This window comes from Anas platyrhynchos, chromosome 3 (assembly GCF_047663525.1).
Source record: "Anas platyrhynchos isolate ZD024472 breed Pekin duck chromosome 3, IASCAAS_PekinDuck_T2T, whole genome shotgun sequence".
NCBI lineage: Eukaryota > Metazoa > Chordata > Aves > Anseriformes > Anatidae > Anas > Anas platyrhynchos.
Window position 1 is genome coordinate 108,377,305 of NC_092589.1, and position 18,931 is coordinate 108,396,235.

General features: G+C 38.8%; 1 long non-coding RNA gene across 1 annotated transcript in view; it reads left to right on the top strand.

Annotated features, from left to right (window-relative positions):
• Positions 1-9,422, top strand: part of LOC106015555 (uncharacterized) — a 172,628-nt gene extending 163,206 nt beyond the window's left edge. Inside the window, exons 4-5 of the long non-coding RNA XR_011808581.1 lie at positions 3,049-3,163; positions 7,838-9,422. This is a non-coding gene — a long non-coding RNA (uncharacterized lncRNA). The remainder of the gene's footprint in view (positions 1-3,048; positions 3,164-7,837) is intronic.
• Positions 9,423-18,931: the final 9,509 nt, after the last annotated feature.

Genomic DNA, 18,931 nt, shown 5'->3' on the forward strand with positions numbered 1-18,931 from the left:
ATTCAAGAGAAATCTCTAGAAGGATAGTTGTGATAATTCATAGCTCTGCATAACTCAGTATTTTCAATACTTCCCATCAAAGCATACACATGAGATAGAAAGAAGGAAGAGAAAGACATTTTGATTTGTATTATTTTCAAAAGATTTTATGCACAGACAATCTGGGTTTTGTTTGTTTGCCTGCTTGTTTGTTTTTATTTTCCTGATGTTTTTGGGTGTGGAATCAGGTCTTCTGCACGAGGTCACCCTGACTGAAAAAAATGAAGTATCAGCTTACTCAGAGAAGAGAAAGAAAGTCCCTGCTGGGATAGAGATATGTCACAAGACATCCAAGATAACTTGCCTGCTCTGCTATATCATTGACTGAGTAAATCCACAGTTCCCAGACTCCTGTAGTTCTCTGGGGTTTTACAGAGTCAGTGATCCTCATTTCCAGTGACTCTGAGTTTTTAATATGTGGCACAGGCAGAAATAGTTCCAGCTCTTTTTTCCCATCCAGCTGTTGTACAGCTATCTTGTTGAATAGCAGGTCATCATTACTACTTACTCTGCTAGATAGTTTCTACATGCTTTAAGTTAATAGGAAAATACCTTTCCACTTTAGAATTCTCTTAACATAATAAGAATGTAGACACATCTGAATTGTTCTAACAGACACTGGCCACAGATACACTACTCAGATGAAAGTAGTGTTTCCTGTAAGCGACAGACTCAGACGACTTACTTGGAATAAAATCTTATCCTAATACCTAATATTAAATATAGCTGAGAGCTGCAGGAAGAACAGGATCTCTATGAACTACATGGACAGCTTTTCCGTATCAAAAGACCTTTGAGAACCTAAGATAGAAAAATGAAAGGTTTATCCATTCTATACATATATTGATGCATATACATATATCAATTGATACTTACACTGAGGTAATATAATATTTTATTATGAATAAATTGAGCCATTAATAATATAATAGTGATCTAAGATGTTGGTTCACAATATACACATATTGTATCAATTTTCAGATTTACATTATCTTACAAGTGATTTATCCTGCCTGGCAAGAAACGAATATTCAATTTGAAACATGGCAAATACATTTACCATGCAGCTTAGCATCTCCTAAAACCTGAAAAATGTGGTATTTAGTGTTATTAATAAAACAGGAATTTTCCATACCTAATTCTCTATACCTATGAATTTAGCCCTAGCCCTTGTACTAGTAAATGTATCACTTTAAAAAGTTACTTTTCTGTTAATATTTCAGATGTTCAACTGCTAAAAATTATTGGCCAGTCCAAGTTCTTTTAGAAATAATGATATTTAACTTATTTGCTGCAGAAATAAAATTCAACTAAGAGTAGAAGTCCATCATGTTAATACTATGTATAGAATGAGGCAGTCCCTGATCACTCAAATTTACAGTCCATACTGTACATATTGAGTGCCAAATGAAACTCCACTCTCTTAGTTTTACAGATGGTGGAAAAATAATAAACAAAAACAAAGAGCTGAGATGTTTTATTAAATCTAATGCAGATTCAGAGATCTGGACTTTGTCCTGCAGAACAGTGGGCCAAGAGCAGTCTTCTTTCCCAGTAAGCATGTGTGACAATTAAAAAAACAAAACAAAACGTGGGAATATACATATAGTATTCAATGACCTGAAATGTTCTTTATTTGAAAATATTTGAATCCTCAGCAAAATTGTATAAACAAACAAACTAAATAAAACCTTGCTTCAGTTGTCTCTGATTTATTTGCTATTTTCATACTCACATCTTTAAGTATGAACAAACTAAGAGAAATCCTCTCTTCAGTGGCCCTGCACTGCAGTGTGACTTTAGGTACTGCTCCGCTGAACGGCTGGTAATTTGAAATCATTAAATGTCTGAGATAAAAAAAGATCATTAGTAACTGCAACATAATCATATTAATAAGAAATAGAAAGGCATGAGGAAGCTGTTTGGAATTTAACCCAAAGTTCTTGTATGCTATTTCTGCAGTATTTGATGAGCTCTGATTAATAGTATAAAATTATCAAATGGAAAAAAATCCAGCTGGAAATGATGACTGTGGACTCAGCGATGAGTCTTGTAGGAATGTATTGGCTTCATCTTTCCAGGCACAGCAAATATGTGGACTGTGCAGTCAGTGATCTATTGGGGAATTCTTTACCCATTATTTAATTACCTAACTCACCTTGCCACATTATTTAATATTTCAGTTGCTGTTCTTCACACCTTTCATTTGTGGTCACTGAAAAAACTTTTTTTATAACATCTTATGAACCTTTTCCTGTTGGACTCGTTTCTGTAATGAGGATAATTCTTCATGAAATTTTTGACAAGTCTAAATTTTCACTCACCTATTACCTCTCTGACTTCAGAGGGACAGTTCATGGGAACTATTTCTCAGCAGTGTGCGAGAAGGGTCTGTATCCTGGCAGTGCAGATAGCTTGTCAGGATGTGGCTGCTCTGACATGATTAATACAAGCTCATGTTGCTGAGCAACCTTAATGAAGCTAAGGATAATCAACCCACCACTTTCACAGGTCTCTGGACTTGTACTTCTCCATGTGTTTTCTGTCATCCAAATCCTATGCTGTATGAAGGTACCTGAATTAGCCCAGGAATGTGCCATAACGAAGCCAACAGAGAAAGTTGGAGAAACTGATTAAAGGATTTAAGATTTCAAAGGCCATGATCCATTGGGATTGGTTGTTGAAGAGAGTGAGGGTGTCCAGAGATGGCAAAAGAAAGATCCCTGACCCTCCTGACCCTTTAGTGAAAAGAAGGGATGAGAAGGCAAATGTTGTGTTCATTTGTTTATTTTTCTTTGTGTGATTTAGACAAGGGGAAGGGAATAAAGCTCTCTGGGTGGTCCTGAAGCTATTTTGCCCATGAAACTGGGAGAAGCTTCCCTTCTAAGCATAGTTGTGAACGTGAAAAAAAAATATGATTTAGAGAATAAAGTCTTTCCGTCTGCAAAATAAACATTTGCCTTTACCTTTCTTCCTTGATGATCCATGGTTCTGCTAAAATATCTTCAGTGAATTCAGGAATGCTGGAAAAAGGTCATCCTTCCATATATGTCCAGATCAGAGTGACCCAGCACTGAAAGACAACAAAGAACAGTGACTTCTGGCCTTTCACCATTTTGCCCAGGTATGCTTGTGGTGCAGTAACCCAATATCCTCTGAATGCTGCTAAAATATATAATCAATACAAAATGCATAAGATTCATTTTCCCTTCCTGTGACTTTTTTGTTCTGTCAGTTACTTTAACTCCAGCATGTGTCTGTGCCTCACTCACCAGAGAGGCAGTAGTATCTCACTGTCCCAGTCCTGCCCAATTATCATTTCCAGGCTCACCTGAGCTCTCCCTTTTTCAGCATTTCCCTCATTCCAGGGCTCTCAGGAAAATCAGAAGCTTCTTATAATGGAAGTAGGTCGTCATCTTTCCCTGGCACAAACACCATCAGGAGTGTGGCAGTACATAGGAACAAGGCCAGCCTGGTGGACACATTACTCACTGTCATGTATAGGACTACCTCTTGCCTACCTCTCACTGATGAAGTCAGTAGCTGCATATATTGGTGGGAATGGCAAGGACAAATGCGGCATGCTCATCCCTGAGATCACTCAGTGGGTACCCTGTAATATATAAATGCTGCATAGCTTGGCTCAGACCTGGCAGACTTTCAAGGGCAAAGATATTCCCCATTAAACCTGTGGGAAAATAGCCATGTGAATTAAGACTTTGATTCCCTGGGGTTCTCACTGTAAATATTCAAGCTCTTGGAGGGAGAGATTGTGGTCCAAATGTGGATGTGTGATAGATATAACAGCATGTTTCCTAAGTAAACTGAGTACTGCAATCCCAAGAAGACAGCCAAGTGGCCCCATGTATTCTACTTCTTCTTGTGCTTGGGCTTCTTATGCTAGACACTGGGAAAACAAAATATTATGTGCAATTTCATCTCTCAAAGGTTTTGGTGTGGGAAACCATGATACTTTGTGAATTATTTTTATTTTTTGTGTATGTGCATGTTATGTATTCTTGAACTCAACGTTCATATTGTGACACGGGAACTTTTACAGTGAAGTATATTCATTGAGATGTGAACCTTGAAATTTCATGTCTCAGATCTTTTTCTGGGGTCTCCTTCAAAAAGAATCTGGAATTGCATAGACTTCAGAACACACATGAAGTGTCATTGTGGCAGTAATCTGAGGCACATTCATTACTTATTTCATCCCATGTAAATCTACTGCTTTTAGAAAATATCACTAATTTACAGTTGGAACAATTTTATTGTTCCACCTGTGCTAAAAGGGTGGCAAAATGGTGAGTAAATAATTTCATGAAGAACCATTATGCTTGGGAGTGTATAAGCACACGATATCTATCAATCACTGTATGCTATAAAATAAAAATCTTGAGCATATAGATCATTATGGCACTCCGTGAAACAGCGTAACCACTGTGGTTGTCTTGGTAGCTGAGTCAATGTTGAGTTTTTCATACCCTCCTGCTGGTGAATAAAATTTTTTCCCAGGAATATAAATATCACATGGCTATGTGTGAAGATGTTGAAATGCCAAAATTTGAGAGTTAATCTGTTTGCAGGAAAGAAAGAGGATTTTTAAACTCATCTGTAGATCATAAAGGACTTTATCTTTTTTTTTTTTTTTTTTTTTTAATAGAATCAAGCAAGTCACTTAATTGCAAAACAAAGGTATTTCATATTGCTTCCTCTCCAAGTAACAGAAACAAAACATCTCAGAATCACTGAGTCATAGAATATCTCAAGTTGGAAAGGATCCATAAGGACCATCAAGTTCAACTCCTTGCACTGCACAGGTCTACCCAAAAGTTTAGACCATGTGACTAAGTGCACAGTCCAATTGCTTCTTAAATTTAGACAGGCTTGGTGCAGTGACTACTTCACTGTGGAGCCTGTTCCAGTGTGCAACCACCCTCTTGGTGAAGAACCTCTCTCTGACGTCCAGCCTAAAATTCCCCTGCCACAGGTTAACACCATTCCTGCGGGTCCTATCACTGGTGATTATGGAGAACAGGTCACCTGCCTCTCCACTCCCCCTCGTGAGGAAGCTGTAGACCGTGTTGAGGTTCTCCCTCAGCCTCCTCTTCTCCAGGCTGAATAGGCCCAGTGACCTCAGCCACTCCTCATTATGTCTTCCCCTCTAGGCCCTTCACCATCTTTGTCGCCCTCCTCTGGACACTTTCCAACAGTTTGATGCCCTTTTTGTACTGTGATGCCTAGAACTGCACACAGTACTCGAGGTGAGGCCGCACCAAAGAATAGAGCAGGACAGTCACTTCCGTCAACCGACTAGCAATCTTGTTCAAGGTTAGGGAGCACACCAACAGAAGAGCTGAGAACAGAGTGCAGGTATTGTGGTTTCCAGTCACCTCAGCAAGGAACAGAGAGGGCAGCTGGTTTCACAATATTGCCTAAACACTGAGAACACATCTGTGAGCTCTGTTTAATTGTAACTGAGATGAGTCATTGACACTTGATTCTCACTTTTCCTAATTCTGGAAGCAAAACTAAATGCTTATTTCAGGCCACTCTTAAAAAGTAGTCTCAAACATAGTAACCATAACTAATTATAAAATGACTTTTTTATTTATTGACAGTTTGCATAGTCCAGAGAAGGATTACTAATATCACAGACCTTTTAACTAGAAAAAAAAACGTGTTCAAGGAAGACAGCTGTTTCAAAGTGTCAGCTGGGAAAAATGCCCCAACCACTCTTATTTGATGAACAAACACACTTTCTTGATTGTCTATGCTCATACCCATCTGTCAGGATGGCATCATGCCCAGGCAGAAGTTGGCCAAAACTTTTGCCTTGGGCACTGACATTGAGTAATAACAGGTTTAGATGGGCACTATGTGTAACACTACATATAAAATGTCTTAACCTTTTATTTTATGCCAAGCATGGCACAGAAGCTTGAAAACAAATATGTCCTTATACATCATTTGGCACTTCTGAGTCCCCCAAAAGTAATATTGGCTGAAAAAGTCCATATTCTGAGGTCACCACTACATCACATACAAGTTGATATCAGGCTCAAACTGATTACCTTGTTAGAGAAGAATATTGTGGCTGCTGCACACTGTGTGACAAGATGGTCGTAGCCATTACTTGTGAGGACAAATGCTAACTACACAGCAGGGAAATCTACTTTAGAAGCACTGAACCAGCTGCTGTCTCAGGCAAATGGTCTTCATTTCCTGGAAAATGTGCAGTCTACAAAAGGATCAGAAGCTGGTTACTCAGCAGCTGCAGGGATGTGAAAATATGGCGAGACAGTAACCTGAAATTTAGAAAATTGCTACATTTGCACGAGAAACAATTAGAAGACAAAAAAAGGTTGCATAGGTTACCTTCATAGATAGCTTCATTGGGGATGAATTAAAAGCACTCATACTGTAAAAAGAACATATGTAGATGTGAGACCAGTATTTTTTAATATGGAACTCAAAGCCTTTTTCTCTTTCAACAAACTAATGGGAGTAGGATTATTAAGTTTTAAAGCGAGTTTTAATTAAAAGAATAAAAAAAATCTAGAATTAGATAGTTTTGAAATAAGGATTTTGACTCACACTGGATAAGGCAGGGTGAGCTCTTCCCTGCAACTATGCTGTCAGCCCAGTGTCATGTGTGATTTGCTGACATACAGCAGATTCTATAGGGAGGAACCCCAGCAGCCTCCTCCTTGTGATGACCTCCTTGCCCAGTTGTCTTCACTTTGTTCTGCTCCGCAGTGCCTTAATCTCCTCTCAAACTGCTGGCTCTTTGCAGGTTGTCACTAGCTTTATTCTTACTCCCTCTTACTTTCTAGAAGTTCATTCTGAATTGTTGTGCCAAGACCTAGCTTTAATAGTCTGGGAACACTTCATAACTTTTAAAGGAGACATAATCTAGACTCTCTACAGAAGCCATAAGAAACATTTTCCTCTTTTGCACTGGATCAATGATCTAGGACAATTCAGAACATGCTATAAGTAGTACACAAATAAAGAAAAGAGAGCGAACATAAACATATTTACTAATTTAGTTAGGTTAGCAAAGCACTCTTCTTTATTCCTGTAGTTCTTGCACAGTTCAGTACATGTGAAGGGAAAATCAGCCTCTGCCATTTTTCCAGGAGTTTCTCTTTAATGATAAATGCTGGAAACTTTATAAAAAAGAGTACCATGATTCCAACTCTAGGTTTTTTTTGCTATATTTTTATTTAACTTATTTAACATCTCCAAGGTGTATACATACTCTTCACAAAATATGTACGGAAATATTATCTTAATTTTGAACTTCTAAAAAGTACAGTTTGCAGGATGCTTGAGAAACTGATCTGGCAAACTTCTGAGAGAGGAAACAAAAGCTTCAATACAAGCAGTCATATAAAAAAATAATGTTCTTTTAGTTGGAATTTTAGTTTTCAAATATTTGATGTAGAGAATTAAAGTTTGAAGCCTCTTATCTAAGTATCAACATGTCATGCTTCTGTTTCTCCTTTAGAAAACAGATCAATAGCACCGATGTTTCTAGAAATAATAATAATAATAATAATAATAATAATAATAATAATTTGTTGTTGTTGTTGTTGTTCTTGATCATAATTGCATGGCCACTATTTTGAAGTCCTTTGTGGATAATTATACCTTTTAAATTAGTGAAGGTGTCAATGTAGTTATTATAGTGTTTCTTTTTGTTTTTTTCTTTTTTTTTTTCTTTTTTCTGTGAACAGCAGAAAACTTTGCTAACCTTTTGTTATATTCAATTGCGCTGTTTGTCTTTCAGACCAAGACACAGTAACTAAATCCAGGAAACTACATTTTTGTGCTAACATTTTTGTGCTAATGTGAAGTTACACTGAAATCACTGAGGACTGGATATGTGCAAATGTGTTTGGTTGCTAGGTTGGTCTCAACCTGTTTTGTTTGAAGAAATATTAATATAAGGTAAGAGACAAACAGACAAACAAACAAAAACAACCTTGTTCACCATACTGGTTTGCAAAAGAAAAAAAAAAAAAAAAAAGAAACAATAAAACAACCACAAAACTGTTTCAGTTCAGCTGGATTTCTCATAGACTTCTGGAATCCTGATTTCATATGCTGACAGGCACAACACAGTGTTTTAAACACTGTTTTGAGAAGTTAATTAAGTAAATCTACTTACTATTTCAGTAAGTAGATTTTCTTATATCACACACCGGTTTCTACTGCCTCTCACTACCTTCTGTATGTATTGCAGGATGTATGTATTACAAAATATATTGCGGTGGATGCCTCATCCCTGGAAGTGTTCAAGGCCAGGCTGATGGGGTTTTGAGCAACCTGGTCTGCTGGAAAGAAGGTGTCCCTGCCCATGGCAGGGGGGTTCGAAATAAATAGTCTTTAAAGTCTCTCTCAACCCAACCCATTCTATGATTCTATGAGAGTAGGCTGCATGAAATTCCTTTTATCCTCTCCCAAGCAGGAGTACCACTTGTATAATCACTAATTTACTCTGATACCATTTTTATTTAGTTTTATGTATAAATGTCTGTATATCCCTGTGTAGGTATAAGTGCTGTTACTCTGGGGTGTATAGAGAACAGTTCAATGAAGTAAGCTTTGCATGCAAAGGCAGCTGTGAAATTAGCATTGATCTGTAGTTCTGTAAGCTGTACTAGCTCTGTTTCACAGTTTCAGATTACCCAAAATCTTATTACTCGGTTTCCATGGCAAAATGTTCTGTTAAAAAAATGGCAACCTTTTTTGAGCAGCCTTGCAACAAAAAACACAGTGCGGTAATTTGGTTGCACCTTGGTGTTTCTTATGCAGCAGTCCCATAAAAAATCTCCCATGAGTTCTGACACTTGTGAGGAGTGTGTTGCCCTTGCAAAGCTGTAGGCAATGAGCTGAGCTCAGAACCTCTTCAGTGGCCTGACCTTGAACTTCAACAGATACAAAATAGGAGCTGATAGCTGAGCCTGCAGCAACAGATTTGAATCTTCCCGGAGGGTGCTGGCTATGAACAGAATTTTTGAATGCAATTTGTGCACTGGCAGTGCTTGGCTTGCTGAAGATTTTGGATGTTGAAAGAAATAAGTTCATCTTTCTTTTTTGAAATATAATTTACAACAACCTGCTTGAGGTTGGAATTGTGAAGCCAAGGACACTGATTCCAATCAATTGCAGTTTCTTGGATATTAAGAAATTTAGCTTTCTATCAAAGCTGAAATATGCATTTCTACATATATATTCCTTCTTGACATAAAATTTCTGTCATTCCCGATTTTGCAACTGGTTATACAGATATAGATATAGAATGCAGATAATTTCTGTCTTCATAGGTCCCCCTCATGAGTTTCTCTTGAGTTCAGGTGGTCTTTAACTTGTTTCAGTATTGTGTATGGTAACCTAATAAATTGTTGCAGAGATGATTAATGTGCTTCCGACTGTCTTTTTTTCTTTGGTGTTCTTCTTCATTCTTAGCCTCTTAGTTTGCTTTTGTGTCCCATCCTATCGCACTCTTACCTCCATCCCCCCACCCCCATCCTGATGTTGTTGTCCACTTTATTAACTTTCTGGCCACCTGACAACACTTCCTCTTTATTGTTCTTTACCCTCTTGAACTCTGCATTGAGGTTTGCACACACGAACAGTGAGTACAAACAAAGATCAGTATTTTGCACCCTTTATGCTGAGGCCTCCTACCTATCCGCTTAAGTCCACCATAACACAATGAGGAAGCAGACCCAGGGAATACTATTAAGATGTAAGTGAAGTGTCTTAAGCACTTCTTATTGGCCTCCTTTGTGGCTAAATGAATTACATGCGCACTCAGATTTGTTTTTAAGGAGTTGTACAAAGAAGACATCTTCAGCAGACAGTGATTAAATTGGAGTGCATCCTTGGAGTACTTTTGGTTCCAGAATAATTTGCTAAAATGATAAGGCAGTAGTGGTTGCTCATTGTAGAAGACAATAGTCTATTTTTTGTTGGAGAACTATGTATTAATATAGAAATAAGTCTTGTAGCATAGTTGTAGAAACAAACAAATTAAAAAGGTATAATCTTCTAAAATCAGAATACTGACTATAGTCTCCCTGTAACATCAGTCCCATTTCAAGGATATTAAGAAGAACCTTTCAAGAATCTCGGTGATTTATTACATTTTTCTTCACATACAATCCTTTCACTTTATTAAAAATTGAATATGTGGGGCATACAGGCCAGCTGTGTCTCTGAATGGTGGATTTGGATCATGTGGATCCTGCAGCCCCACACCAAGACCTTTCCTATTGCATCCTCTATGCAGCTCCAGCTAAAGTTCACCTCAAGCAGGTAGTGTTCAGATTCTCCCTTTCAAGGCTCCTAATTTTCCACATAGTTTTTATCTGAAACTTGAAATAGCTTTGGGGGGATATTGTCTAGAATTATGCTTATTGATATAGTTGGATTAATGGAGTAAAAAGCTGAGTCCTGCACTAGGCATAATCAAGATACTAATTATTATCATGATTAACACAACTGAAAACAAACAAACAAACAACAAATAAAAAAACACAAAACACTATATATTTAAAAACTGAAATATCATACAGCCAGATAGTGAGAGAAATAAAGTAAAAAACAAACAAAAAAAACCAAAACACAGTTAAACATAAACACAGCAGCTGACAACATTATAAAAACAAAACAAAACAAACAAATGAACAAAAAAACACACAAAATAAAAGAAAAAACAACAATAAAAACAACAAACCAACCAACCAACAACAACAACAAAAAAAAACAACAACCATTCTTTATGGATAAATTTGTGTGTGTGTGCCCACACAAAGATGATACCATACCTCACACAGGACTGTCATTGTCTATTCATTCATAGGGGTAATTATTTTTAATTTTTGTCCCTACTGACCTGTAGGCAGATGGTTAGCATGAATACCATTTTTATCTGGACACCAGATCTGGCCAGACCGCAATCTGTTGGGTTTGATCACTAAACTGGCAGCTGCTTTACAGACCTGCTCTTTTCTCTTTTTGTCTCGGGGGAATGCAGATTGGATGCACTGAATATGAACTTCAGCAAAACATGGAGCTTTTTGTCATTTTCATTTTGCTTTCTTTTTGTGACCATCCGGTAAATGTCAGTACAGTTAAATGCTGATTGAATCAAACAATCCAATTTTATCTACAAAATTATTTTTCACTTACATAAAAAGCAAAAAAGTAAATAGCACTTTAAAGACCAAATATATACATGTATGACAATAAGAAAATGTAATTTAATGAATTCTATTATTTTGGAGCCATAAACTTATATATGTACACTATTCTTATTATCTAAAAACTAGAACATTTTGTTGTGGGACATATTTCTGGAAAGGGACCAAAGGACAAAGACTTTATTTAATTGTATGGTTTGCACATGGAAACTTGTATGATCAGTAATACCAAGGATTTTTGTATTACATAATCACACAATTATGCAAAACTAGACAGATTTTTTGTCTCAGCCTTATATCCTTACTCTCACAAAGACTTGAGAATGTGCATAACTTTAAGCATGTGATCAATATCCTTATGTCAAACACATTGTATACACTATGCTTATTATGTTTTTCTAAGCATGTGTGTAAATCTCAATTACAACTGAGTTATTTTTATCTTCTCTAGCTAGCCCTTAGTTCAGCAAAATTATTTAAAGCATAATGGAAGTTTTGTCTAAGTAAAGACTGAAATGTGCACTTCTTTATCTGCTCTCTACTTAGAAGAAATAAAAGAAAAAAAAATGTTTTAACCATTCTATGTTCCATGTAAAGCTGTCAGAATAGCTTAAATAAATAGTGGCTTGATGCAAAAGGCATCTATTGATCACGGTAAGCGGTTGCTCTCCCTTTGTAAGATGCCAATGATATCAAATTCAGATTTGCTCTACTGCGGCTCTCTGATGGTTGTCAGAGGACAGAGATGCATGTAAATATTTCTCAGAACAGAACAAATTTCACTTGTCAACAGTGGAGTGCCACAAGTAGGATTCTGAGACAAGTTATACAATCTTTTACTACAACTTCCAGTTTTGTTTACAGTTAGGCAACATTTAACTTTATTAAATTATCATTTATCTTACCTTATTTTAAAACAGCTCTGGGGACCAGTGTTATGCACATACAGAGAGAGGCATTAATTAAATACAATTACATGTCATTAAATGCTGCCTGAAAGAGTAACTTCCTTGATACTTTTTTCTTTCCACACCGGTTAATATCCATCTGGAGCCCAAAAAACTATTATTTCCCTAGTTTGACTTAGGAAAGGAAGCTAGATTCTTGTCTTGTTCAAGAGACTCCTTTATACATCTTTCATTTAAATACCATAGATAAAAATGTAAAAGCAGCATAAGGAACAGCGCCCTACCAAATCTTTTTTGTGTGTTATAGGCAGCCATGCTTTCACTTAGTATTCCCACTGATGCTTTCCTGGCCACTTGTACAGCTTCAGTAGGAGGAGCAAAGAAGATGCCAAATTCAGATCTTGCAGTTCCCAGACAATTACTATACTTCCTACAGAAAAGATTATTTTTCCTCTGTTAGACATCTGCCTCAGATGTGGAATCAGTTTGACATAGGCTGGTGAACAAACCAGCTAACAAGAAACTAATGAGTTCAGGTGCCTACCTTGTGAGTTCATGTCCATTGTTTTGTTCTCCTGACTCTCTCTTGGTTTGCTGTTTGTGTCATTTTTGTAAAGAATAACCTCCTTTATTATCAATGGAAAAAAAATGAGGCATTTTTAGAAGCTGTTTTATAACCCATAACTCTTCACTTCTTCTGCAAGTTCACTTCTCTGCAGTCTTATGCCATAAAAGAGAATTAAAGATTCAGCAATGAGATTTCCGCATCCTCACTAACAATCCAGCACAGTTTACTGGGTTGCATTGCAAAAACATGTGTAAATGAAGATGGGAAAAAAATAGATGGCACAAAGGAATTTAAAGCTTCATTAAGTATCATTGTGGTGATTACACAGGGGAGTATGTGCGACAATGATTAATCTTAATGAAAATATTCTCTCCATGATGGTAGGAATACATCCATATGAAAGGTTATTCACAGACCAGTCAAGACAGCACAGGCTCATTATGTACTGGAAAGCTAAGCTAAGGCTGTGCATTCAAAGCCATCATCTAGGACAGACCTGTTATGACAGAAGTCTGTCTTTCAAGGGATGGGCTTCAATGCCAAGAGCTTGTGCAGGTGTTGTCAGGGCAGTGTGACTGGGCTGCCCGAGCCAGATGAAGTGGTGTGCACAGACTTAGCAGAAAATGCACAGATACATGCTGCCAAATGCATTGCAGTCACCCCTATCCTGCTAACATGATTTGGCATTAAAAGACAAGAGCCTTTTCCAGCATTTCAGCAAACAGAAATATCTACTGAGACTGGTTTCCTGTGCATGTACAGATAGGCTAGCTGGTGTGTGGTTTACATGTTCAAATGCAACCTGGATGAATCAGTCATCACAGCTGAGACAGGATTGCCCCTTGCTTACGCACCAGCCTCATGCCCAGGACTCAGGGATGTTCAGTAAGTAGGCAGAAAATGTATTAGCACCGGCAAGAATACAAGTCATGTAGAAGATCAAACAGCAGAAGCTTTCAGATTATTTCTGGAGACAAGAATTCTATTCTTCTTTTTTTTTTTTTTTTTTTTTCTTCCTTCCCAGGGGAAGAAATATCAGTTTACAAACTAGAAAGATTCATTGTCATCTAACATCATAAGCCCTAATATCATAAGCCCTTTGACTGTTTTTGATCTCCAAAATATCCCAAAATGAAAGTCAGCCTAAGACACAGCTCTTGTTTGGGGGTTTTCAACCTGAAAAGCAATATTTTCACAAAGTTTGAAATAATTTCAAGTGAGAAGAGAGAAGATAAAACTGTATTCATCCTTATGTGGATCAGCTATGATTTGCTTCCCTTGTATTGTGGTAATGAACCTTCAGAAATAGTTTACAAAATAGACATTTCACCTCTTCTCTTCTGTACTCCTTTACTCTTTGCCACCAAATACCCCAAGGTCACACTTTCAAACACCAGAATTTTGGATTGTAACCTTATTTATTTATTTATTTATTTATTTATTTTCCCTTTCTGTAGCAGCTCTTAGGTGCTTGCATCACTTTCTGCAAAGCAACCTAAGTCCCCACTCCCCACTCCCTTCTCCTTAGTTGTCCTGTGACATCTTCTAATACGCAAAAATATCCATGGGACCTTTCCTGTTAGATAATGACATCATGTTTGTCATGCTATGTGTACCACACCTCTGTAAACTGACTGGCAGTGACTTCCAGTCTGAAACGTGCATAACGGATCTCATCTCCAGCCCTCATGTGCCTACAGTGTCAATAATTGCCCCTCCTGTCCTGGCCATCTTTTGCATGGCTGATATTTTGCACCAGCTCTCCAGCCAGCCATCACATGAAAGGAAGGGAGCAGATGAGAAAGAGGGCAGTGTGGGGGTGTTCAGGAGAAAGAGGAAAAGTGTTAAATGGAAATCTGGCTGCTGCAAAATCTCTTGGTACAAAGCCAGCATGGGGTCTGAATCTGTAGTGTGAGAGCTCAACTGTGTCCTCTCTTGCTTCATTACTATTTTATTGATTTCAGAGGGGTATATAAATCCAGGGCAACCTGCCTGCTTTGGCAAAACACAGTGCTGCCAGAGTTAATGTGCTAAAAGAAGGCAAAATTTGGAAGCCAAGCTGAAAAAAAAATAAAAATCTATACTCTATAATGTACTGTATCTTGTCTAGAAAGACAAAAAGGGTCCATCTCTATTTTAAAATTATATTACATTTTCATTTTGACATTTTCCATTGGACCTAAGGAAAAGGGGCATGCACAATATAAAACTTCCTTTAAACAGAGAAAGCAGAAACTTGAAACAAAAAGTGTTTGCATAGTTTCCCTAAAAAGCATGTTTTGCTACTTCTAAAATCACTTAGTCCAAGGGAAGCTTATTCTTGCTACTAAAATCAATACTGGAAGAGATCTAGAGGTTTCCCGGATCAGAAATTGATATTATGACCTGGACAGTTTTAGAAACCTCATTTCCCAACTCAGAGGCAGCAGCTGAAGAGAGGGTTTCTGCTGTTTTATCACCCTCAGTGGCTCCTGGGACCACTGAGCTCCTATGTCAAGCTAAGAACCCAATTCCCCTGTTGCTCACTGACTTGTGCATCATACTTGTAGTCTGGTCCAAGATACATAAAATAGACTTGACATCCAGATTGCTACAAGAAAGTGAAGGGGCTCTGGCATTTTGACACAGAGTGCTGATAGTATTGTGAACATGTGGGTGAGCTTTCTGTGGAAAGGCATGCAGAATTAGTGGAGTCCTGGTGGCTACTGAATTGGAGGTAACTAGAGAATTTTCCATCGGTCATTAACCTCTGTACCCTCTGCCTTTGCTCCAGATGTTTCTTTTCCTTCCTCAGACTTCTAAGTGAAATAGCAGCATGTGAGAAGTCCTGCAACAAGAGAAACTGGAGAAATCCAACATACACAAAGCATTGTGTTATGTTTGGGCCAGCACTCACATCTCAGCAAATATATGTACATGATTTTTTAAGTATTAGCAATTTTAAGTATTAGCAATGGAGCACAGGCATAGTGCCAGCCCCAGGTGGTTACTCCAGTGCACCTTTTTCCATCAAGACTTAAACTGTTGCTTCAGAAGACCTAGTAAAGTTGTCTAGCAGGCATACATAAGGGAAGGGAAGGGAAGGGAAGGGAAGGGAAGGGAAGGGAAGGGAAGGGAAGGGAAGGGAAGGGAAGGGAAGGGAAGGGAAGGGAAGGGAAGGGAAGGGAAGGGAAGGGAAGGGAAGGGAAGGGAAGGGAAGGGAAGGGAAGGGAAGGGAAGGGAAGGGAAGGGAAGGGAAGGGAAGGGAAGGGAAGGGAAGGGAAGGGAAAGGCTCTTCTCTTGAAGAAGCTTGTGAATTGCTCCCTGTCTTTCTCTATCAACTATTTAGGAAATCACAGTGCCATCTTATGAGATTTCTTCCCAATGAATGCACGAGTAAAGGTTTGTATTGATCTGTGTAAAATGATATCCCAAACCCCAAAATGACAGCAGATAGAAAAACTTTCCAAAAATGCCAGGCTAATTATTTAGGTCCTGCCCAAACTTATGTACTGATAAACTCCAAATATAAGTAATGAAAAGTTTGTATATAAATTCCCTATTGCATAGTTTAAAATATAATTTCAAGACCATTTGAAACAATAGTAATAATAAAACACCATGCAAAATAAATACATTATTAAAAGATGATTTTGGATTTTATTCATAAGAAAAAGAATTACAAATTACCGGTCGAGGTAAGTGGGAAACTGGAAATATGTTTTCAAAATTTTATTTATTTCCTAAATATTTATTTTTTCTTGTTTAAAACCTATGGAATTCTGCTCATGAAGTTTTGATCTTTTTCCTATTCATAAAAACACTGGCATTTATTATTGCAATTGATAACAAAAACTTTGTGAAACCCCTGGAAAGGCTCAGCTGCAAGTATATAAATTATATTTTCCAAGGCTGTATGTCCCAAACAAGGTGTATTTCCCAGTAAATTACATGAAAAAATGCACACAATGGCGCTCTCCTGTGTAACTCACACAACATTGCAATTCATCATCATGGACATTGGGCATGCATTTGACACTCCAGTATGAGCTGTGATATCCAAGACTTAAAAGTGACAGAGATTGAACATGGAATTAAAACAATCAAAAATGAGCCTTCCCCAAATCTGCACCAAGCTGTGAAAGCAGAGCAGCCTACAATCAAATACTAAACGTCAGTGCACTGAACTGCATATGATCCCAATAACGAGAAGGACATTCCTTATTTTTTTCACATTTCCTCTTTCTTTTCCACTGGGAACCATCTCTGCTACTCAAACCCTAGACTGAAGGCTACATACCTCTGGCATTTAGTGACCATCTGCACCAGCAGTGCCATTATCGGAGGATGGAGATTGATTTTCCTTTTCCTTGCATGTTCACTTACTCTAATGCCCCAGAGTCTGCAATGGAGCCAGCAGCATATAAAGCAAAGACAGCTTTTAAGACATCAAAAGCGAAAGCATCAGGAGTGTCATTACATTCTGAATCTTTTGTAGTAGCTTTTTGTCTAATCCTATTGTAACAAAAATACACTAACAGTGCTGAGGCTGCTCCTTTACCAAGTTTAAGTGCAGACCTCAGAGGAGCTTTTACTTTTCTCAGAGGAAGGTGTATGGGTCTCTCCTATATAAGCAATAGCTCCATTATAGACAAGGACTGCTATTATTTGTATCTATTTCAAACATCCAGGTACTATGTACTTCTGTCGTGGTTCCGCTCGAGTGGGCAGCCAAGCTCCACCACAGCCGCTCTCTCACTCCCCCTCCTCAAAGAGGAATGGGGAGAAAATATGTGAAAAGGGCTCAAAGGTTGGTATAAGGATGAGAAAATCACACAGTAATTATTGTAACGGGCAAAACAGACTCAGCATAAGGAGATAGTAAGATTTATTGCTTATTACTAACAAGCTAGAGAAGTGAGAAACAAAGGAAAGAAACCAAAAGCACCTTCCCCCCCCATCCACCCTCTTCCACCTCCTCCCCCCAAGTGGTTCAGGGGAACGGGGGAATAGGGGTTATGGTCAGTCTACAGCACTTCTTCTCTGCCGCTCCTTCTTGATCACTCTCGTCCCCTGTGCTGTGGGGTCCCACCCACAGGATACAGTCCTTGATGAACTGATCCAGCGTGGGCTTCCCACAGGCAGCAGCTCTTCCAGAACTGCTCCAGATATGGGTCCGTACCATGGGGTCCATCCCTCAGGAGAAAACTGCTCCAACCTTGGTCCTCCATAGGCAGCAGCTCCTGCCAGGTCACCTGCTCCTGCGTGGGCTCCTCTCCATGGGCTACAGGTCCGGCCTGGAATCTGCTCCGGCAGGGGTCTCCCACAGGCGGCAGCCTCTGTCGGTGCAGGGCCACCTGCTCCACCGTGGTCTCCTCCATGGGCTGCAGCGTGGAACCCTGCTCCACCGTGGTACTCCACGGGCTGCAGGGGGACATCCTGCTTCACCATGGTTGTCACCATAGGCTGCAGGCGACTTCTGCTCTGGCACCTGGAGCACCTCTCCCCCTCCTACACTGACTTTGGCGCCTGCAAGGCCGTTCCTCACTCCTCTCGCTCTCCCAGCTGCTGTGTGGCGCAGCATTTTTTTCCCTGTCTTAAATACGCTCTCACAGAGGTGCAAAACAACATCGCTTATTGGCTCAGCTCGGGTCAACAATGGGGCCCTTACCTAACACGGGGAAGCTTCTAGATCCTTCTCACAGAAACCACCCCTATGCCCCCCTGTCACCAAAACCTTGCCAGATAAACCCACTACAACTTCTATTTCATATAACTCAACAGGCGGCAGCAGAAGTTCACTCAGATTTGGAGCTGGAAACCAACAGAAGGTTATCTAAAAGAGCAGCAGACCTCAACAAAAATTTTTATTGGCATGAATAATATATTCGAAATTGAGTCAAGAAGTATTGTTGTTCCTAAGCCTTTGCTAGTCTTTACTGTATTTCCTCTTAGGAAATGTTTCTTTTTTCCTCTCACTGAAGTCTCAAAGGCCCATATGAATACCAGGGAAAATGAACTCATTTATTGACCATATAGGAGGAGAAGTGAAACTGGTCAGGCACAAAGACCAGGTTCTGAAAAGGGCTTGGCATGCAGTAGCTGTCACTGTTCCCAGTAAACTACTCTTACTGGAACCCTCTGGATGGCAAGAGTTTTGAGAATCTGGCCACTTATTTAGGTGCCAAAATGGGAGCTGAATCCTGCAAATCTACCTT